The sequence below is a fragment of the Anomaloglossus baeobatrachus genome, chromosome 3 (genome assembly GCF_048569485.1).
Source record: "Anomaloglossus baeobatrachus isolate aAnoBae1 chromosome 3, aAnoBae1.hap1, whole genome shotgun sequence".
In the NCBI taxonomy this organism is placed as follows: domain Eukaryota; kingdom Metazoa; phylum Chordata; class Amphibia; order Anura; family Aromobatidae; genus Anomaloglossus; species Anomaloglossus baeobatrachus.
In genome coordinates, this window is record NC_134355.1 from 415,171,368 (window position 1) to 415,195,287 (window position 23,920).

Here is a 23,920-nt window from a genome sequence, read left to right on the forward strand (position 1 = left end):
CGCCAATCGGTGACATGCCCCCCTATTCCCAATTATCGTTGCTGCTGCAGGTACGATGTTGTTCGTCGTTCCTGCGGCAGCACACATCGCTATGTGTGACACCGCAGGAACGAGGAACCTCACCTTACCTGCAATCGCCGGCAATGAGGAAGGAGGTGGGCGGGATGTTATGTCCCGCTCATCTCCGCCCCTCTGCTTCTATTGGACGGCCGCTTAGTGACATCGCTGTGACGCCGAACGAACTGCCCCCTTAGAAAGGAGACGGTTCGCTGGTCACAGCGACGTCGCTAGGCAAGTAAGTAGTGTGACGGGTCCGCGCGATTTTGTGCGCCACGGGCAGCAATTTCCCCGTGACGCACAAACAATGGGGGCGGGTACACATGCTAACTATCTCGCTAGCGAGATCACAGCGTGTAAAGCGGCCTTTAGACTATACAGTGGAACCTCGGTTTACGAGTAACTTGGTGTGCGAGTATTTTGCTATACGAGCAAAGCTTGCTGTAAATATGTAACTCAGTTTATGAGCAAGCTTTGCTGTATGAGCAAATTCTCACCGCACACACTTCCGGTTCTATATTTTCACCACGCCTGGTGACCTGACTCTTGCAAGTCACACAAACACACACAAACACACACACACACATATTATGCTCACCTTACCTTCCATTCCCTCGATGACTTCCTGGTTCTTGTAGTCCGCAGGTACAGTATGTGTATTGAGTAACCATCGCGATGTTGGAAGAACTTCCGCTGATAGCACTTCTCAAAGGCAGCCAATCAGAGGCAAGCAGCTCCTGCAAATGACATTGACGCTGACAGCGGAAGCTCCAGCATCGTCACGATGGTTACCGGATACACATACCTGCAGACTACAAGAACCAGGAGGCCGGCAAGGGAACGGAGGGTAAAGGGAGCACAATATGTGTGTTTGTGTGTGTTTGTGCATGTGTGGCATGGCACAATAGGGGACATTGCACAAGTTGTGGAACAAATTGTCTGAGCTTGCATTATTTCCTATGGGAAATCTTGATTTGCTAGATGAGTATCTTGGTTTACAAGCACACTCCCAGAACGGATTGTTCTCATAAAACCAAGGTTCCACTGTATTTTATTAGAATGGAGCAAATTTATAAAAGTGGCTGCCTGGTAAATTTGCTGCATTCTTACTGTCTTGTCTAAGTATATTTTACCTATTAGTTGGTTTTCTTTGTGCCAAATTATTTGACAAATTTGGTGATACAATATTGTGATGTGATCCGCCTCCTTCCTGCTGGGCCTCACCTAAATTCTGTTAGATAATGCTTCCTTGTCAAACAAACATGTAAGTATTTTTTAGTGTTAATGAAACCAAAATTCTGGCATATTCAGCTGAGTAAATTTGCCAAAAGAATATTCTATTATAATTAAACTCCTATTGATTTTTAAAGTGCAGCACATGATTATTTCAGTTACAGATAAAAATTAGACCTAAATGAGCTTTTTGGAGCTTGATTGATAAGATTACACTCATTTACAAATTTGGCTTTACTTAACATTTAACATCATTCTTATAAGAAATACTAAGCGGATTATCTCCCTATACCACTCTTCTGGTATAAAAAGCACATTATGCCATTTATGAGCATTTGAAGGCTTTTTTTTCTATTATTATTGTATTTTTCTAAAAAATGAGGTGATTTTTAGTATGAGAGTATAACTGTCCATGACCTGACAGATTTTCTACAATTTGTAATCTTAAATTGGCATTAATTATAGCTAAGATGTAGGCCAGCCACTGACTGGAATAGATGTGATTTTCTGCCACACAGACTGTTAAAAAGGTGCATAATTTATTAAGGAGCACAAAGTATTAGATGCATTGTACTTTACTTTCTTATTTCCTACATTGTCTTAAAGTGGTAAAAACCTTGTTTTAAACAAATGAATTTTTACTTTTTAATCTTCAAATCAGTTTATTTGATCTGTTTATCTATTTATCTATCTATCTATCTATTATCTATCTATCCCTCTATCTATCAATCTATAATCTATTTATCTATCCCTCTATCTATCTATCTGTGTCTCTATCTATCTATCTATCCATCTATCTATCTATCATCTATATATCATCTATCTATTTATCTATCTATCCTTCTATCTCTCTATTTGTCTATCTATCATCTATCTATCTATCCCTCTATCTATATATCTATCTATCCATCTATCTATCTGTGTCTCTATCTATCTATCTATCTATCTATCATCTATCTATTGATCTATCTATCTCTCTATCTATCTATCTATCTAACTATCCATCTATCTATATCTCTATCTATCTATCTATCTATCCATCTATCTATCTATCTATCTATCTATCTATCTATCTATCTATCTATCTATCCATCCATCCCTCTTTCTATCTATCTATCTATCTATCCATCTATCTATCTTTCTATCTATCTATGTATCTTTCTTTCTATCTATCTATCTATCTGTGTCTCTATCTATCTAGCTAGCTATCTATTGTGGTTAAAAAAGTTTACACATCCTGGAAAAAATGCAAGATTTTTGTATTGTGAAAAATCAAATCTGGAAAATCCATGTATAAACGTTTTCTACTTTTACTGTTACCCATAATTTGTACAAATTCATTAAGGAAACTCTAAAATCATTTTTGAGGGGGAAAACACTAAAATAAAGCGGTTTCATAATTGTCTATACCTTCTTCTAATTGGTGATTAAGTTGTATTTAATAATTTTTTCTCACATGTAAATAGTATTAATGCACACCATTGTCTAAAGTGATGTGCAAGGCAATGTCTTATGCCGGCAAACAGAGTTATAAAAGTTAAAGTCACATGGAGGAATTATACAAAAAAAAATCCCAAAATAAAACAAAGCAGATTTTAGGAGATGCACATTTAGTTCAGAAATTTGCACCTCCTGGTAGAAAATGGCACTGAAACAGCATCAAAAACATTTTTGTGTGTTTTTTGCCAAGAGGTGTAGATTTGGCGCTGTAATTTATACACCAAATTCCTGCACCAAATCTGTATCTCCTGGCAAAGAATTGCATCACTGCTGCATCAAAGTCTGGCCTAGGACATGGCACGCCTTCCCTTCTAAGTTTTACACTGTAGTTTCCTACCATATATGAGGTATTGTTGTACTCATGAGAAATTGTGTAACAAATTGTATTGTTCGTTTTCTCCTAGTACCCATTTTGAAAATTAAAAGCTTGCGGGCAAATAAATATTTTATTTAAAATAATGAGAAATTTTTATTTATTCAGCCCCATATTATACAATTCTGTGAATTTTATGTGGGATAAAAATGCTTACTAAACCTCAAAATGAAATATAAAATAATTAACATGATCAATAAACACTATAAACAAAAATAAATTCAAGAACACCAAAATTATATTTTTTGGTAGCTATGGAAGGACAAGCAAATGCTGTATCAACTGATGAAAATGTTATATCTTTCCCAAACTGATATCAATAAAAAAAAATTTAAAAAGTCATCATACAGCTCTATCGCCGAAAAAATGTTTTGGGTCTTGGAAAATGGCGACAATGGCCACTAAATTGTTTTGGCAAATTCTAATTTTTTTCATCACTAAGATAAAAAGACTGGACGTGTTTCGTATCGCCGTAATCATACTGATGAGTAAAATCACATTACAAGTCGAAATTCAAGTTTTTTTTCACAATTTCTCCTTATTTGGAATTAGTTCTCCATTATACAGTACACTATGTAGTAAAATGAATGGTTTCATTCAAAAGTACACCTTGACCTGCAAAAAACAAGCCCTAATGACAGAAAAATAAAAAAGTTATGGCTTTGGGAAGAAACTTAAACTCAAAAATGAAAAAGCATCCCTATAAATAGAAAAAAATTGACAGCCACATGAAGATCAAAATTTTGGAATGGCCCAGTCAAATCTTAGCCTTTATAGCTTGTGCCATACTAGTAGACTCCTACTCAAAAAAATGTAATGCTATTGTAAATTTAAAAAAGGGGTACTTCAACAAAATTTAAGTTTAAGGATATATATATATATATATATATATATATATATATATATATATATATATATATATATAAATATATAAAAAAAAGAATATATATATATATATATATATTTATATATATATATATATATATATATATATATATATATATATATATATATATATATATATATAGAAAGAGAGAGAGAGAGAGAGAGAAAACGAGGAAATCCAGCAAGGACTCAGCAAACCAGGATTGGAGTAAAACTTTCTTTTCTTTATTAATCATCAAAGTATAAAAATATAAAGGCCCACAAGGATCAGGAGCCAAAGTGAATGGCAGAGAAATAGCACAAATGGGCCTTCTTCACGGTCCAAAGAGTAAGTTTTACCCAAATCCTGGTTTGCTGCGTCCTTGCTGGATTTCCTCATTTTGTCTTCATACTAATGGATTGACTCCTATCCAAGTCCTTGCAGGATCTTGACTACCAGGTGGGAAGAGACCCGTGAGCTTCATTGCTGGAGCTGGACGTATGCTTACATATCCTGATATATATTATATATATATATATATATATATATATATATATATATATATATATTCACAGTGTATCCACCCATATCTTGTCCATCGCAATTAACTTGAGAAAGGTGGCAACTATAGGCGTAGAAGTGGTGTCTAGGTATAGTAAAGTAGCCATGCGCTACGCAATGAAACCACCAATAGTGCCACCTGATGGAAAACAACAGAGTTAGCATTTTTATCTCAAAAACGGAACGAGATAGAAAAAAAAAGTGAATTACAAAGTTGTAGGGCATCATCAATTCAATATGAATCCACACCTTGCATACAGAAATGCTATGATATGAAATCCATACCCCCCAAAACATTGAATGCTGGTCACGCATATGGCGCTCATTTAACTTTGATGCTCAAAGTGGACACCGTCAGCTGCAATGCACATCTGGACTCTGGACAGCATACTGTATCTTGCTGCACGTTGTACAATATAGTATGTGACACGTTTGCACAAGCATCTGTGATACGTCGTCGTATGTCCTGCAATGTTGGTGGACGGGTCGCTTACACCTGCAGATTGATGTGGCCTCACAGAAAGAAGTCCAATGGGGTCATGTCAGGTGAGCGTGGAGGCCACTTCACGCAGCCATCATACCCAATGACTTGTAGGAAGGTCTCCATGAGGTATTGCTTCATGTCCGCAGCCTTGTGAGTTTTACATGTTGTAATCATAGCATTTCTGTATGCAAGGTGTTGATTCGTATTGATATGATGATGCCCTACAACTTTGTAATTCACTTTTTTTCTCTATCTCGTTCCGTTTTCGAGACATAAATGCTAACTCCATTGTTTTCCACCAGGTGGCGCTATAGGGGGTTTCATTGCATGGCGCATGGCTACTTTACTATACCTAGACACCACTTCTATGCTGCCGCCGTTCTCAAGTTAATAGCGGTGGATAGGATATGGGTGGACACACTGTATATTTATACAAGCACATTATCATATTTTTTATTTTTTCACCTCCAAAATTTCAGTTTGTTTTTAATTGAATTGTACCACTTATGTGTAACATTAATCGTGGAAAATTTTCAGAAATTCTTCTTCTTGCTATGATTTTTTTATATGGGAAAAAAACAGACATCTTAACAGGAGTATATAGAGTTTTTATGTCCATTGTAGCTATCTATCTGACTTTGTTTTATTTTTCATGCTATTTATCTTTGCACTACTTTTACTATAGTACTGTAAATACACAGAACAAAAGAATTGGGAAAGATACTAATGTGAATGGACAAGCAGTTTAGTTTTTTTACTATCCAGTAATATAAAGTCAAAATTATCCACCAACCACCTTTTTTATTGTATTTTATTAAGTGATGATGCATTTGGTAGTACCTGTTGCACATAGTTTTGTTTTATTTTTCATTACATAAAAAAGCCACTTTAAACTTGTTTTATGTTTTGTAGAGGACTTGACCATAAGATCACTTAATTAATTTGCTAATATGTTGTATTGTTTTATACAGTCTTAAGTATACAGTCTTATACAGTAAGGTCTTAATTAAAATATATATATATACCTGTCCTTTAAAAATGACCTTTCACCAATTTTTTGATGTAGAACATGGCAAACAATGTAATAGTTGCTGCAAAATGGAATAAAACATTTTTGTGTTTTTTTTGTTCTGTTTTTTTTTTTTTTTTTTAACCTCTCCATCGTGGAGATATTAACAATCAAAGTTTTTGGAACCTAGACAGTTAACTTTTTTATTTTCAAGTCCGTGTTAGACAATTTTTACTGTGGGTGTGTACTTCATCTCCCTGTATGAGGCTGACCTATCAAAAACATCCAGCAACAATCAAAAGATAAAAGAACATGCCACAACCATAGCTTTCAGTACATTTCTCAGTGTGTAAGAGTTAAATGACAATCATCCCTAATCTCCTTGTCTAACATTTGCATGAATCAGTGTGAGGGCGGAGCAGTGCAGCTGAGTTTAGCTGGATTAAATTACAAACCATTCTATCAACTCTCCTGATTATTCAGTGGCTCAGTAATTACAGTTATGTCTGCTCTTCTCAGGGACACTTGTAATCCCTCTGCATTGAGACCAGTGGTGTCATTTACATCTCACCCAAGAGTCACATAACTGTTTTGTACAACCGCATGTCTGATATGTATTGATACCATGCTTTGACCTCACTGGAGAATTATTGCAATTAGAGGATAACAGATAAAACTATGATAATGACATTTTGAGCTCACATCTCCAAACAGATAGTGTGGAGTGTGGGGAAGGCCGCAGAGCTCATAGTGCGAAGAGAAAATTAGAGCTGATAGAATGGTTTGTAATGTGACACAGCTAAGCTCATCTGCACTGGCCCTCCCTCACATTGTCTCATGCAGTGTGTTAGACTTGAAAATCAGTGCTGCCTGTCATACATTTCACACACTAAGAAATCTGCTCTAAGCTATGGTGTGGATGTGTTCTTTTTTCCTTTGAGTGTTGCTGCATGCTATGAGTGCTCAGCATCATACAAGAAGAAAAAGTACATGCCTCAAGTGAAAACCTTCTGATAACACTCACTTGTAATTAGAACAGTTCTTCTCATTAAATGTCAAGTGCTTTGATAGCTAATATCTTTACAAACACACAGGCAAAATTAAAAAAGCAAAACATGTTACTTTATACGGCACCCACTAATCCATCCTGTGTCCATTTCAAGATTAAAATTTAATACAGGTTTGTTAATAACTTCTTATGAAACTGGAAAGTTTTATTTTTTGTTTTTTGCTTTTGCTTTTTCTCTGCTCTTGTTTTAAAAACCATAACTTTTAAATTTTTCTTTAACCTCTTCACGACAAATGATGTACTGGGTACATCATGGATCGTGTGAGGTTAATCCTCATGGGCTGCCGTGCACATCTAAGTTGATTTCAACAGCTGTGCTTGCCAGACGTGAGTGGAATCGCGTTCCACCCGCTCCCATTGACCCCTTACATCTTGCTGCCAAAATCTGACAGCAAAATGTATCAGTGCACCGCCATTAGTATAGCTTACCCACCCCCATCGGAAGTCACGTGATGTGATCACGTGACTTCCGGTGGTTGCCATGGAAGCACAGTGTCATGTGATCACTCCTGTAGCTATCATGAGTCACTTTCTCTCACTGCCGGCAAAGGGCAGTGGGTGAGAGTAAAGCCACTTATCTCCAGTTCTCAACTGTGCAGGTCTGATCTGGAGAAATGGAAGAACGATCAGACTACTAATCATGATAGTCCACTAGGGAACCTAGTAAAATAAAAAAAAAGTTAAAAGAAAAGTTTTAAAAAATTAAAAAAACCTAAAAAAATTAAATTACCCCCCCCCCAATTTGGCCCATTGCAAATTAAAGGGTTAAAAAAATAAAAAAATATACACAATATAATTAGTGTCACCATGTTCAGAAATGCTCGATCTGTCAAAATATAAAATCAATTAATCTAATCGGTAATTGGCGTAGCAGCAAAAAAAATTCCAAACGCCAAAATTGCATTTTTTTGATCACTGCAAATATTGAGGAAACTGCAATAACAGGTGATCAAAACATAGCATTTGCACAAAAATTCTATCATTAAAAATGTCAGCTTGAGCTGCAAAAAATAAGCCATCACTGAGCCATAGATCCAGAAAAATGAGAACGCTATGGGTTTCGGAATATGGCGCTAAAAGTGTGCCACTTTTTTTGGACAAACTTGTGAATTTTTTTAACCTCTTAGATAAAAGTAAACCTATACATGTTTGATGTCTACAAACTCGTACCAACCTGAGACATCACACCAATGCGTCAGTTGTATCATACAGTGAACATAGCGAATAAAATATCTCAAATACTATTGTGCGATCACACTTTTTTTGCAGTTTTTCCCACACTTGAAATTTTTTTGCTGTTTTCCAGTACATTATATGGTAAAACTCATAGTTTAATTTAAAAGTACAGCTTGTCTCGCAAAAAACAAGCTCTTATATGGCAAGATTGACGGAAAAATAAGAAAGCAATGACTCGCGGAAGAATAGGAACAAAAAACCCTGTAGAAACGTAAAATTACCCGGTGGTGAAGGGATTAACAGCCATATTTGCAATGCCAAATGTGTCCAGTCTTTATATTTTAGGACCTTAACTTTTTAATTTTTTTTCCCATGCAAACTGTTGTATAGGTGTTTTTTTTTGTCTCTGAGCTAAAATTTTATTGATACTTATATGTAGTAATAATATGTGATATTTTTATTGCATTTTTTAATTTCGAGGGACGCCAAGTGACTGAAAAGCAACATTTCTAACATGTCAAATTTCTTTTCTATTTGACATTTATAGAAAACTAGCCAACAGTAGGACAATATAGGAGGAATCCCCAAAACATTAGGCAACAAACAAAAATTCCTAAAATAAATGTACTAAGGACTATGACAAGAACGAGAGGGCATTCTCTTCGATTGGAGGAAAGAAAATTCCTACATCAGCATAGAAGAGGGTTCTTCATGGTAAGAGCAGTGAGGCTCTGGAACTCTCTTCCTGAGGAAGTGGTGATGGCCAACTCACTGAATGACTTTAAGAGAGGAATGGATGCTTTTCTTGATGGCAAAAGTATAGAAGGTTATAAATATCATAATCTTACAGGTAGATAGAAGTGCGACCAAGATTATTAGAGGAATGGGTGGGCTGCAATACCAAGACAGGTTATTAAACTTGGGGGTTATTTAGTTAGGAAAAATAAAGGCTTAGGGGGGATCTAATCACAATGTATAAACATATGAGGGGACAGTACAGAGACCTTTCCAAAGATCTCTTTACACCTAGGCCTGCGACTGGAACACGGGAGCATCCGCTACGTCTTGAGGAAAGAAGGTTTAATCATAATCACAGACGAGGATTCTTTACTGTACGAGCAGTGAGACTATGGAACTCTCTGCCGCATGATGTTGTAATGAGTGATTCACTAATAACATTTAAGCAGAGCCTGGACGCCTTTCTTAAAAAATATAATATTACCAGTTATGTATATTAGATTTTATGACAGGGTGTTGATCCAGGGAACTAGTCTGATTGCCGTATGTGGAGTCAGGAAGGAATTTTTTTCCCCATTGGAGCTTGTTTGACACATTGGGGTTTTTTTGCATTCCTCTGGATCAACATGTTAGGCTACGGATTGAACTAGATGGACTTAGGCGGGCTTTGCACACTACGACATCGCAGGCCGATGCTGCGATGCCGAGTGCGATAGTGCCCGCCCCCATCGCAGCAGCGATATGTGGTGATAGCTGGCGTAGCGAAAGTTATCGCTACGCCAGCTTCACACACACACTCACCTGCCGTGCGACGTCCCTGTGGCCGGCGACCCGCCTCCTTGTTAAGGGGGCGGGTCGTGCGGCGTCACTGCGACGTCACACGGCAGCCGGCCAATCAGAGCGGAGGGGCGGAGATGAGCAGGATGTAAACATCCTGCCCACCTCCTTCCTTCCGCATATCCTACGGAAGCCGCAGTGAGGCCGGTAGGAGACGTTCCTCGCTCCTGCGACTTCACACACAGCGATGTGTGCAGCCGCAGGAGCGAGGAACAACATCGGACCGTCGCGTCAGCGTAATCATGGATTACGCCGACGCTGCACCGATGATACGATTACGACGCTTTTGCGCTCGTTAATCGTATCATCCAGCCTTTACACACTGCGATGTCGCATGCGATGCCGGAAGTGCGTCATTTTCAATTTGACCCCACCGACATCGCACCTGCGATGTCGCAGTGTGCAAAGTGCCCCTTAGAGTCTCCCTTCAACCTTAAAAACTATGAAACTATGAAACTATGAAATAATGTATTGGATATGCATTAAAAAACACAATAAGTGGGTATATCGGATGAAAAAAACTCCAAAAAGTACTCATGCAGACAAAAAATTATGCATGAGGAGAAGGTGAAAAAATGCGGTAAAATATACAATCAACATCTGCAGGACCCTGAAAACTGTCTCTAGGGGATGACCCTACCTGACCACGGAGGTTGGTACCCTAGAATGATCCAAATGCTATATTTGCTCAATGTAGTATATGGATAGTGTATATATTGAGTGTTGTTATTGGTTTTAGCAGTATGGTTATTTAACTCGGCTTGATCAAGTTTGTTTTGCTTGTGGATAAATTTGGGTACCAGCAGTCTTTAGTTTAGGGATCCTATCAGGGATTCAGAGAGTGAGTCAACAGTGAGCAGGGGCGCCATTTGCGCCATCCTTGTCTATTTGATGTTTAATCTTAAATTTCAGTAATTTTATATTTTGATGAATTTAATTTTTGGGGGACATGATGATGGTACATATGTTTATTTTTTACATTTCTTTATTTTTAATAATGTGGGGATTATAATTTTGTTTGCTTATTATTTTTTAGATTTTGTAAAACTTCTTGTTTTATTTTACTTTTTGTTTTAGGCCTCTCAGGGAACATAAATTCCTATGGACTGTTACATAACAGGATCTTACAAGTATGATCAATAAGGCAGGTTTTAAGCATTCAGCAGGCCTCCTTCTGCCAAGGAAATCCTTTGGTAATCCAATGGAAACTCATGCGTGCACACACTGGTAATGATGCAATTTGAATTCTGCTCTCAGACACTGACTGCAGCAGTTAGGTTGGAGTCACACTTGTGAGTGAGTAGCCAAGTCTCGGATTGCATCCTCCAGCATGGCCACACAGGAGGGGGTTGACTGCATGTATTTCTATGCAGCTGAGACGCTTCTCTCCGGAGAGCAGCAGGCCGTGTCAGGTGATGCGATGCGAGACTCACACGAATCACACACGAGACACTTGCAAGTGTGGTTCTGGCCTTAAGAGTTTAACTATAGTGATTGGAGCATGCTTTGGTTGCAGTACTTACAGGTACATTTTAGTTATGTAACAAAGCTGGTATCTGCCTGGTAAAAAAATTAGGCTCACCTCCTGTGCCTGCCTATTAAATTCTTATTGACCTATGTTGAAAATGTATTCCAAATATCATGAAGGGTTTCAATAATTTAAAATATTATGTTTAAATATTTTAACCCCCCAAAAATTAAATTACTCAACACTTAAATTCTGAGTACAAAAAAACAACCTCATGCCAATTCACAATAATCAGTATAGTCAGTGATCACATGCAGCATGTTATACAAACTGAGAGAAAGCCTACTAGGTAGTCATTACCATTAGACACACAATTATAGAAGATTCAATAGAAATCACTGTAAACCAAGAGCTGCTACATTGGAGACCACTATGGTAAGAACATAATCACTTGGACACATGCTAAGCAAATAACATGTAATGTACATCCACCAGCCTGTCACTTATCAGAGATTATCTTTTAATGTACATACTTGGTAAGACTCATTTTTGAAAAATTGTATGTGGCTGGGAGCAGATTGCGAATGTATGGCGATAACATTGATCAGTAATAGCCACACACAGGCAAACTTGCAGTCACTATTACAGTTCCCTGCCATCACCAGTAGTCGCATTATTTTAGCACCGTATGCAGTTTATTAAAAACTTTCAGCCCTAAGGCTATGTGCGCACGTGTGCGTAATTCATGCAGTTACGCTGCGCTTTGTAGCGCAGCGTAGCTGCATGCGTCCTGCGTCCCCTGCACAATCTATGGAGATTGTGCAGGGGCCGTGCGCACGTGGCGTCTTAGAGCGCAGCGCTTCGGCTGCTGCCCGAAGCGCTGCATTCAAGAAGTGACATGTCACTTCTTCCGTGCGCTTTGCCGGCAGCCCCTGCTCTGTCTATGGGAGGAACTGCAGGCAGAGCGCACGTTCTCGCCGGCACCATGCGCTTCAGAACGGAGCTTTTCAGCTGCGCTCTGAAGCGCACCTTTTAGGTGCCGTGCAGAGCGCACACGTGCGCACATAGCCTAAATGTGCACCTTCAGTCTATATTAGTATCAAATTTGTTTTATATATCTAAAACACTTTTTTCAGCTTAGAAAAAGAAAACCTTTAATCTATGAGTATTTACAAACTTGCTTTATAAATGGCACAAATTGTAATTCCTGACAATTTAGGCATAATAAAACGTTATCAATTTGAATCCTATCTTACTTGTATTCACAACAAAGCATTCATTCTTTCTTATCTGTGTCCAACCGAGTGCTATGCTCTACAGAGCTTATTAAATCAACTACTTAACTTCAATTCCCCAAATAACCTTTTGTTGATTGTGAACCAAAGTAAAATATTCTGGTGGTATTTATATAAAGCATAATTCATGATTTATTGAATGCAGTTTTACAAAATGTTTACTAAGAAACCATGATTTCTGGGTGTTGGACATAAAGGAAAATATATTCTTTATTCCCAATGTGAAATACTCATTAAAATGGCAATTCTAAAAACCTATAATTGTATATTCAAGTTTTGATCCTTGACATATATTGATAAAGATCTTCAGAGTCACCTACTTTTATTATAACTAGTGTAAACTTTGGAGTGACGTTCACTCTGAGTTATGCTACTCAGTCTTATGATTTCATTGTACAACTCTATGCCCATTATCCTGCTAATATTTACCTTTATTTATTATTATAATGACTCAAGAGTAGTGATGGGCAAACTAGCAGATATTTAGTATCGGTGGGACTGAGCAGACTTGAAAAATAAAATGGCTCCGGCCAGGAATTGATCCGGGATATCTAGGTGGACGTAGGTCCCAATATAAGCCTATGGGGACCAGAATCCAGCACTTATAAATGGTGATTAAGAGGATAGGGGATTTGAGCAAGTGCCCTATACTTCCCGAGTATCCGGCGCGGCTGTAACTGCTTCCAGGCTGTTCCTTCTTCTAATGGGGCCACTCATTATTGATCTTTCATATTTGCTGCTTATCTGCACACAGGCAGTCCTGGTGTCAGTGATTGCTTGCAGATGAAAAGGTAATTGTAGAAATCGGGTTTTATAGCCGAGGTTTGATGTTTTTTGCCTGTTGTCCTGATGAAGGGAGCTGACTACTCCTGAAATGCGTAGACCTGTGCATGAAAATAAAGAAACATTAATCCTTTAATCGTTCTGGATTGGTCAATAGCGCGACTATACAACCCGATTTCTACATTTACATTTTCATCTACTAAACCCGGAGCTGCAGCTATTCACCTGGACACTACATTCGTTTATAGGGGTTGTGATTGGCACAACTCATGTAGGTGAGTTTTATTTTGTTTATTACCCTTCTTTTATCTGGGTAAGACCCTATTTGCACTTCTCTTCCACAACTTTAAATATATGCGATTGCTTGCAGTCAGATGCGCCCCCAGCCTATGTGACAGCGTCTGATTGCTTGACCCTGTCTGTGGCTTTATTGTGGTGTAAAAATAAATAACTAGAATATTTGGATAGGTTCCCACCATATTATGACACCCAGCACAGATAAAGCATACTGCTACAGGCTGCAGCCTCCAGCCATGCGCTTATCTTGACTGTATATCAAAATAAGAGGAAATGCTTGTGGTCCCCCCCAAATTTTGATACCCAGCCATGATGCCATGATAAAGCCTGACAGCTGGGGCTGGTATTCTCAGATTGGGGAGACCCATGCTGTTTTGGCCCACCCAGCCTAAAAGTTGCAGCCTGCAGATGCCAAGGATTGGGAATGTCACATCCATTAGATGAGATAATCCTGGAACTTTTCCCAGCTCTTCTTGATTACTCTGCTGCGGTAGAAATCAGGGTAATAAGGGGTTAATGACAGCTCATAGCTGCCACTAAGCCATAAATTAGTAATTGGAGGCATCTATGAGACCCCTCCATTAGTAATCTATAAGGGAAAAGAAATACACACAAACACCAAAAAATCCATTACTTGAAATAAAATTAAAAAAACCCACCCTCTTTCTCCTATTTATTAACCTCAAAAGTACTCAGGTCCAACGTAATTCACATGAGGTCCATCGACAGTTGCAGCTCTGGTACATCGGAAGGCACAGCATACAGCCATAGAACAATGACCACCCACTATCAGGTAGAGACTAGAGTTGAGCGCGGTTCGTGGTTCGTGGTTCTCCAGTTCGCGGCTCGAGTGATTTTGGGGCATGTTCTAGATCGAACTAGAACTCGAGCTTTTTGCAAAAGCTCGATAGTTCTAGAAACGTTCGAGAACGGTTCTAGCAGCCAAAAAACAGCTAAATCCTAGCTTGGTTTCTGCTGTAATAGTGTAAGTCACTCTGTGAATCACACTATTATCACATTTCAGTGTATAGTGTGCGTGAACAGCGCCTTCAGATCACTGCTGTTTCTATAATGGCGATCGCCATTTTTTTTTTTTTTTTTCTTGTCTTCCTTCCCTAAGCGCGCGCGTCTTGTGGGGCGGGCCAGCATGTCAGCCAATCACAGACACACACACACCTAAGTGGACTTTGAGCCAGAGAAGCAACGGCATGTGTGATAGGATCTGCATGTCACATGTCCCTGCATTATAAAACCGGACATTTTCTTCACGAACGCCATTATCTGCCTTCTGCGTCTTTGGTGTCAGACATCAGTGTCGCAGCTCCGTTCTCCTGAGTCCTATAGCCGATACAGCTGTATGCGCTGCATACACAGCGTTAGACAGCTTAGGGAGAGCACATTCTAGCAGTCCTTTTAAGGGCTCAAAGCGGCAGGGTCAGAGAGCCATAAGTGACAGGTCCTGCAAACAGCAACAGCGTCTGTGTAGCCCAGGTCAGGGATTTCCTCCCTGCATTTCACCATTAGGAGGGAATAGAAAGGCAGGCTTCCATTCCTCTACCCAGAGCACCACAATCCTGCCACTGTACCCTCTTGTCCTCTGCACACTCCAACTCATTCTAAGTAAGCCATTATACTAGCAAACATTCAGTGTACCTAGTGGCATCCTATACGTGGCTATTGGACTTTGCTATAGTCCCACTAGTGCAAAGACATTTGCAGAGCACGTCTGCCTGCATTGCACACTACAACTTTTTTAAACTAAGCAATTTTACTAGCAAACACTCAGTGTACCTAGTGGCATCCTATACGTGGCTATTGGACTTTGCTATAGTCCCACTAGTGCCAAGACATTTGCAGAGCGCATCTGCCTGCGTTGCACACTCCAACGAATTATAACTAAGCCATTATACTAGCACACACTCAGTGTACCTAGTGGCATCCTATACGTGGCTATTGGACTTTGCTATAGTCCCACTAGTGCAAAGACATTAGCAGAGCACATCTGCCTGCATTGCACACTCCAAGTTTTTTAAACTAAGCAATTTTACTAGCAAACACTCAGTGTACCTAGTGGCATCCTATACGTGGCTATTGGACTTTGCTATAGTCCCACTAGTGCAAAGACATTTGCAGAGCACGTCTGCCTGCATTGCACACTACAACTTTTTTAAACTAAGCAATTTTACTAGCAAACACTCAGTGTACCTAGTGGCATCCTATACGTGGCTATTGGACTTTGCTATAGTCCCACTAGTGCCAAGACATTTGCAGAGCGCATCTGCCTGCGTTGCACACTCCAACTAATTATAACTAAGCCATTATACTTGCACACACTAAGTGTTTTTTAGTGGCATCCTATACGTGGCTATTGGACTTTGCTATAGTCCTACTAGTGCCAAGACATTTGCAGAGCGCATCTGCCTGCGTTGCACACTCCAACTAATTATAACTAAGCCATTATACTAGCACACACTCAGTGAACCTAGTGGCATCCTATACGTGGCTATTGGACTTTGCTATAGTCCCACTAGTGCCAAGACATTTGCAGCACGTCTGCCTGCGTTGCACACTCCAACTAATTATAACTAAGCCATTATACTAGCACACACTCAGTGTACCTAGTGGCATCCTATACGTGGCTATTGGACTTTGCTATAGTCCCACTAGTGCCAAGACATTTGCAGAGCGCATCTGCCTGCGTTGCACACTCCAACTAATTATAACTAAGCCATTATACTTGCACACACTAAGTGTTTTTTAGTGGCATCCTATACGTGGCTATTGGACTTTGCTATAGTCCTACTAGTGCCAAGACATTTGCAGAGCGCATCTGCCTGCGTTGCACACTCCAACTAATTATAACTAAGCCATTATACTAGCACACACTCAGTGAACCTAGTGGCATCCTATACGTGGCTATTGGACTTTGCTATAGTCCCACTAGTGCCAAGACATTTGCAGCACGTCTGCCTGCGTTGCACACTCCAACTAATTATAACTAAGCCATTATACTAGCACACACTCAGTGTACCTAGTGGCATCCTATACGTGGCTATTGGACTTTGCTATAGTCCCACTAGTGCCAAGACATTTGCAGCACGTCTGCCTGCGTTGCACACTCCAACTAATTATAACTAAGCCATTATACTAGCACACACTCAGTGTACCTAGTGGCATCCTATACGTGGCTATTGGACTTTGCTATAGTCCCACTAGTGCCAAGACATTTGCAGCACGTCTGCCTGCGTTGCACACTCCAACTAATTATAACTAAGCCATTATACTAGCACACACTCAGTGTACCTAGTGGCATCCTATACGTGGCTATTGGACTTTGCTATAGTCCCACTAGTGCCAAGACATTTGCAGCACGTCTGCCTGCGTTGCACACTCCAACTAATTATAACTAAGCCATTATACTAGCACACACTCAGTGTACCTAGTGGCATCCTATACGTGGCTATTGGACTTTGCTATAGTCCCACTAGTGCCAAGACATTTGCAGCACGTCTGCCTGCGTTGCACACTCCAACTAATTATAACTAAGCCATTATACTAGCACACACTCAGTGTACCTAGTGGCATCCTATACGTGGCTATTGGACTTTGCTATAGTCCCACTAGTGCCAAGACATTTGCAGCACGTCTGCCTGCGTTGCACACTCCAACTAATTATAACTAAGCCATTATACTAGCACACACTCAGTGTACCTAGTGGCATCCTATACGTGGCTATTGGACTTTGCTATAGTCCCACTAGTGCCAAGACATTTGCAGCACGTCTGCCTGCGTTGCACACTCCAACTAATTATAACTAAGCCATTATACTAGCACACACTCAGTGTACCTAGTGGCATCCTATACGTGGCTATTGGACTTTGCTATAGTCCTACTAGTGCCAAGACATTTGCAGAGCGCATCTGCCTGCGTTGCACACTCCAACTAATTATAACTAAGCCATTATACTAGCACACACTCAGTGAACCTAGTGGCATCCTAAACGTGGCTATTGGACTTTGCTATAGTCCCACTAGTGCCAAGACATTTGCAGCACGTCTGCCTGCGTTGCACACTCCAACTAATTATAACTAAGCCATTATACTAGCACACACTCAGTGTACCTAGTGGCATCCTATACGTGGCTATTGGACTTTGCTATAGTCCCACTAGTGCCAAGACATTTGCAGCACGTCTGCCTGCGTTGCACACTCCAACTAATTATAACTAAGCCATTATACTAGCACACACTCAGTGTACCTAGTGGCATCCTATACGTGGCTATTGGACTTTGCTATAGTCCCACTAGTGCCAAGACATTTGCAGCACGTCTGCCTGCGTTGCACACTCCAACTAATTATAACTAAGCCATTATACTAGCACACACTCAGTGTACCTAGTGGCATCCTATACGTGGCTATTGGACTTTGCTATAGTCCCACTAGTGCCAAGACATTTGCAGCACGTCTGCCTGCGTTGCACACTCCAACTAATTATAACTAAGCCATTATACTAGCACACACTCAGTGTACCTAGTGGCATCCTATACGTGGCTATTGGACTTTGCTATAGTCCCACTAGTGCCAAGACATTTGCAGCACGTCTGCCTGCGTTGCACACTCCAACTAATTATAACTAAGCCATTATACTAGCACACACTCAGTGTACCTAGTGGCATCCTATACGTGGCTATTGGACTTTGCTATAGTCCCACTAGTGCCAAGACATTTGCAGCACGTCTGCCTGCGTTGCACACTCCAACTAATTATAACTAAGCCATTATACTAGCACACACTCAGTGTACCTAGTGGCATCCTATACGTGGCTATTGGACTTTGCTATAGTCCCACTAGTGCCAAGACATTTGCAGCACGTCTGCCTGCGTTGCACACTCCAACTAATTATAACTAAGCCATTATACTAGCACACACTTAGTGTACCTTGTGGCATCCTATACGTGGCTATTGGACTTTGCTATAGTCCCACTAGTGCCAAGACATTTGCAGAGCGCATCTGCCTGCGTTGCACACTCCAACTAATTATAACTAAGCCATTATACTTGCACACACTAAGTGTTTTTTAGTGGCATCCTATACGTGGCTATTGGACTTTGCTATAGTCCCACTAGTGCAAAGACATTTGCAGAGCACGTCTGCCTGCATTGCACACTACAACTTTTTTAAACTAAGCAATTTTACTAGCAAACACTCAGTGTACCTAGTGGCATCCTATACGTGGCTATTGGACTTTGCTATAGTCCCACTTGTGCCAAGACATTTGCAGAGCGCATCTGCCTGCGTTGCACACTCCAACTAATTATAACTAAGCCATTATACTTGCACACACTAAGTGTTTTTTAGTGGCATCCTATACGTGGCTATTGGACTTTGCTATAGTCCTACTAGTGCCAAGACATTTGCAGAGCGCATCTGCCTGCGTTGCACACTCCAACTAATTATAACTAAGCCATTATACTAGCACACACTCAGTGAACCTAGTGGCATCCTATACGTGGCTATTGGACTTTGCTATAGTCCCACTAGTGCCAAGACATTTGCAGCACGTCTGCCTGCGTTGCACACTCCAACTAATTATAACTAAGCCATTATACTAGCACACACTCAGTGTACCTAGTGGCATCCTATACGTGGCTATTGGACTTTGCTATAGTCCCACTAGTGCCAAGACATTTGCAGCACGTCTGCCTGCGTTGCACACTCCAACTAATTATAACTAAGTTACATTGTCAGGGATATTTATTCTTTATTATTCTGCTGTTAATAAAGCTAGACCACCACTGCAATCTTCACCACCTCTCAATTTTTACTACCACATTTTCAGTCCACAATCTTGTCGCAATCAACATGAGTGGCAAAATGACAGATGCTGGTGGAAAGGGGAAGAGGCGTGGTGGAAAAGGCAAAAAAGGTTTTGTCAGTGGGGAAGGTGCCAAAGCTCCATTATCATCTGCTGAAGATAGACCATCTACTAGCAAAAGTAAGATGTCTACTACTTATTGTGGACAATCCGATGTGCTCCCTTTATTACGGACACGAACAAGAGGAACAAAGGTAGATGATGGGCAAAAAAGGAAAATGCTTGAATGGATCTCAAGTGGTCCAACAAGTGCCCTCTCAGCCACTTCAAGTACCGCATCCAAAAAAAAACACCATTCCTCTGAGTTGTCATCCCAATCACACTTGATTTCTCCCAGCTCTGAAGTCTCCATCAGCCCTGCACAGTATGGTGGAACTGAGATGGCTGAGTCTGCAGAGCTGTTCAGTCACACTATAGCCTGGGAATCAGAGGTCTGCTCCCAAGCTACAGTGAGTACAGAACAGGAAATGGTCTGCAGTGATGCCCAGAACCTTTGTGACTCAGATTCAGGCCGTGAGGACCAAGTTTCTGAGCATAATGTTGACCCTTTGTCACAAACTGTAACACCTGTGGTTATAGACAATGAGGAACATACTGATGAAGATGAGACGCAGATACCCGATTGGGATGACAACTTAAATATTCGGTCAGGGCAAGAAGAGGCTCGGTCTGAGGGGGAGGGGAGTGCGAACACAACAATTGATGATGACGTTCTAGATCCCACCTACTGTCAACCCCCAGTCAGGCACTCGAGGAGGTCAACAGAGGCGGTGGAGGAGGATGCAACCGACGACGAAGTTACCTTGCGCCTTCCTGGACAGAGTCGGAGCACTGGTAGCACGTCTACAACTGCATCCTCAGCCACCACTCTGCCTATGAGCATTATTCGGGGTGGATCAACAGGTCGCATGGCCTCTAAGCCTTGCCTAGCCTGGGCCTTTTTTCACATCGAAAAAGATCGCCCAACTCATGTGATATGTAACATTTGTCATGATTCTGTTAGTAGAGGTCAAAACCTCAGCAGTTTGACAACTTCTTCCATGAATCGTCACATGAATAAATATCATAAGTCCCGGTGGGAAGCTCACCGTGCTGCAATGCCGGCTAGCGGAGCGAACCATCCACCGCCCGCCCCTTCCAGTGCATCCGCGCGCTCTTCATCTTCTAGGACTGTGGGGACAGCTGTCACACCTGTTTTTCCACGCAAAACTTCCACCACTGTAACCGCAACAGGCAGTTTGCTTGTAAGGTCGTCAGTTGGTTTGGAAGGGGAAACAAGTGAGTGTGTACAGCTCTCTCAGACATCGATAGCACCAACGTTGGATGAAGGCAACATCATGTCTCCGCCTGCACTTTCCTCACAAACCTGCATTTTTCCAGGGACACCCTACTCAACACCGTCTACACACAGCAGCCAGATCTCTGTCCCTCAGATGTGGTCAAATAAAAGGCCACTTCCTCCGACCCATGACAAAGCTAAGAGGTTGACTCTATCCCTCTGTAAGCTGTTGGCTACCGAAATGCTGCCTTTCCGCCTAGTGGACACACAGGATTTTAGAGACCTTATGTCTGTCGCTGTGCCCCAGTACCAGATGCCTAGTCGCCACTACTTCTCTAAGAAAGGTGTGCCCGCGCTACACCAGCATGTCGCACACAACATCACCGCTTCCTTGAGAAACTCTGTGTGTGAACGGGTGCATTTCACCACCGATACTTGGACCAGTAAGCATGGACAGGGACGTTACATGTCGCTGACTGGGCACTGGGTAACTATGGTGATAGATGGTGAAGGGTCTGCTGCACAAGTCTTGCCGTCCCCACGACTTGTGTGTCAATCCTCTGTCTGTCCAAGTTCCGCCACAGCTTCTGCATCCTCCACCTCATCTGGGTCCTCCACCTCCGCCCCAAGCCTGCCTGGTCAGGCCACCAGCGTTCTCACTGCGCAGAAGGAATCACGCACGCCTCATTACTATGCTGGCAGCCGAGCGCAACGGCATCAGGCGGTCTTTAGCTTGACATGTCTTGGTAATAAGAGTCACACAGCTGAGGAGTTGTGGTCAGCTCTGCGGTCCGAGTTTAATAAATGGTTGTCTCCACTCAACCTGCAGCCTGGTAAGGCCGTGTGCGACAATGCTGCAAACCTGGGTGCGGCCCTTCGCCTGGGCAAGGTGACACACGTACCTTGTATGGCTCACGTGTTGAACCTTGTCGTGCAGCAATTTTTAACACACTATCCCGGCCTAGATGGCCTTCTGAACAGGGCACGAAAACTGTCTGCTCACTTCCGGCGTTCAAGCGCCGCAGCTGAGCGACTTGCATCGCTACAGAAGTCTTTCGGCCTGCCGGTTCATCGCCTGAAATGCGATGTGGCGACACGCTGGAATTCAACTCTCCACATGTTACAGCGACTGTGGCAGCACCGCAGAGCCCTGGTGCAATACGTCATGACGTATAGCCTGGGCCAACGAGATGCAGAGGTGGGGCAGATCACCCTGATGGAGTGGTCTCAGATCAAGGACCTATGCACCCTTCTGCACAGTTTCGACATGGCGACGAATATGTTTAGCTCTGACAATGCCATTATCAGCATGACGATTCCAGTCATTTACATGCTGGAGCACACGCTAAACACTATTCGGAGTCAGGGGGTGGGACAACATGAAGGGGAGGAACTACAGGAGGATTCATATGTGCAAGGGACAACAACATCACCAAGGTCCAGACGTTCATCATCACCAACGCAGCAGGCATGGGACCATGGGGAACAGGGATCGACAAGGGCGCATAGTAGCAGGCGAAATGTTGAGCAAGGTGCAGGAGAACATGAAGAAATGGAGGACGAACTGTCCATGGACATGGAAGACTCAGCGGATGAGGGAGACCTTGGTCAAATTTCAGTTGAAAGAGGTTGGGGGGAGATGTCAGAGGAAGAAAGAACGGGTAGCACCTCTATGCCACAAACACAGCGTGGACTTGGTCCGCATGGCTGCGCAAGACACATGAGTGCCTTTTTGTTGCACTACCTCCAACATGACAGTCGTATTGTCAAAATTAGAAGTGATGATGACTACTGGATTGCCACACTATTAGATCCCCGGTACAAGTCCAAATTTTGTGACATAATTCCAGCCATAGAAAGGGACGCACGTATGCAGGAGTATCAGCAGAAGCTGTTACTCGATCTTAGCTCGGCTTTTCCACCAAACAACCGTGCAGGTGCAGGGAGGGAATCTCCCAGTTGTAACTTGACAAACATGGGACGGTCTCGTCATCTTCACCAGTCTACCCGTACCAGTAGGACCGTATCTGGTGCCGGTAACAGCAATTTTATGGAATCTTTTCATAATTTTTTTAGACCCTCTTTTGCAAGGCCACCAGAGACAACAAGTCTGACACATACTCAACGGCTGGAGAGGATGATACAGGAGTATCTCCAAATGAACATCGATGCCATGACTGTGCAACTGGAGCCTTGCTCCTTTTGGGCTTCAAACATAGAAAAATGGCCAGAGCTCTCCAGTTACGCCTTGGAGATTTTGTCGTGTCCAGCTGCCAGCGTTGTCTCTGAACGTGTATTCAGTGCTGCTGGGTGTGTGCTGACAGATAAGCGCACGCGTCTGTCCAGTGACAATGTGGACAGACTGACGTTCATCAAAATGAACAAGTCATGGATCCAGAAGGAATTTACTACCCCTGTGTCATCCTGGGGAGAGTAAATGCTTGTGGATTTGGAATGTGCTTGATGCAAATCAAAACATCCTGTTTGCAACTAGGGCCCAAGTGCTGCCACTGATGGGGTGGGTGTCTGTGTGGCCCAATTTTTGGAAAAAAGGGAGACTCCGCTTGGAGTAACCCTTGCTTACATTGTTTTTAAAAGAAGCCAAGATGAACAAGTCATGGGTCAGCAAAGACTTTGCTACCTACCCCGGTGTCATCCTGGGGACGGTTAATTATGGGGTATTTTTGAATGTGATTGATGGAAATGTAGCTGTGAAGTGTACAACTAGGGCCCAAGTGCTGCCACTGATGGGGTGGGTGTCTGTGTGGCCCAATTTTTGGAAAAAAAGGGAGACTCCGCTTGGAGTAACCCTTGCGTGATGTGTTTTTAAAAGAAGCCAAGATGAACAGAGCTGGGATCAGGAAAGACTTTGCTACCTACCCCGGTGTCATCCTGGGGACGGATAAGAATGGCGTATTTTTGAATGTGCTTGATGCAAATCAAAACATCCTGTTTGCAACTAGGGCCCAAGTGCTGCCACTGATGGGGTGGGTGTCTGTGTGGCCCAATTTTTGGAAAAAAG

The 23,920-nt window shown here is 41.8% G+C and overlaps 1 protein-coding gene across 2 annotated transcripts in view; it reads left to right on the forward strand.

Moving 5' to 3' along the window:
• The window catches only part of CSMD1 (CUB and Sushi multiple domains 1), a 2,926,925-nt gene that overhangs the window by 478,946 nt on the left and 2,424,059 nt on the right, over positions 1-23,920 (forward strand). The gene's annotated exons all lie outside the window — the stretch shown is intronic.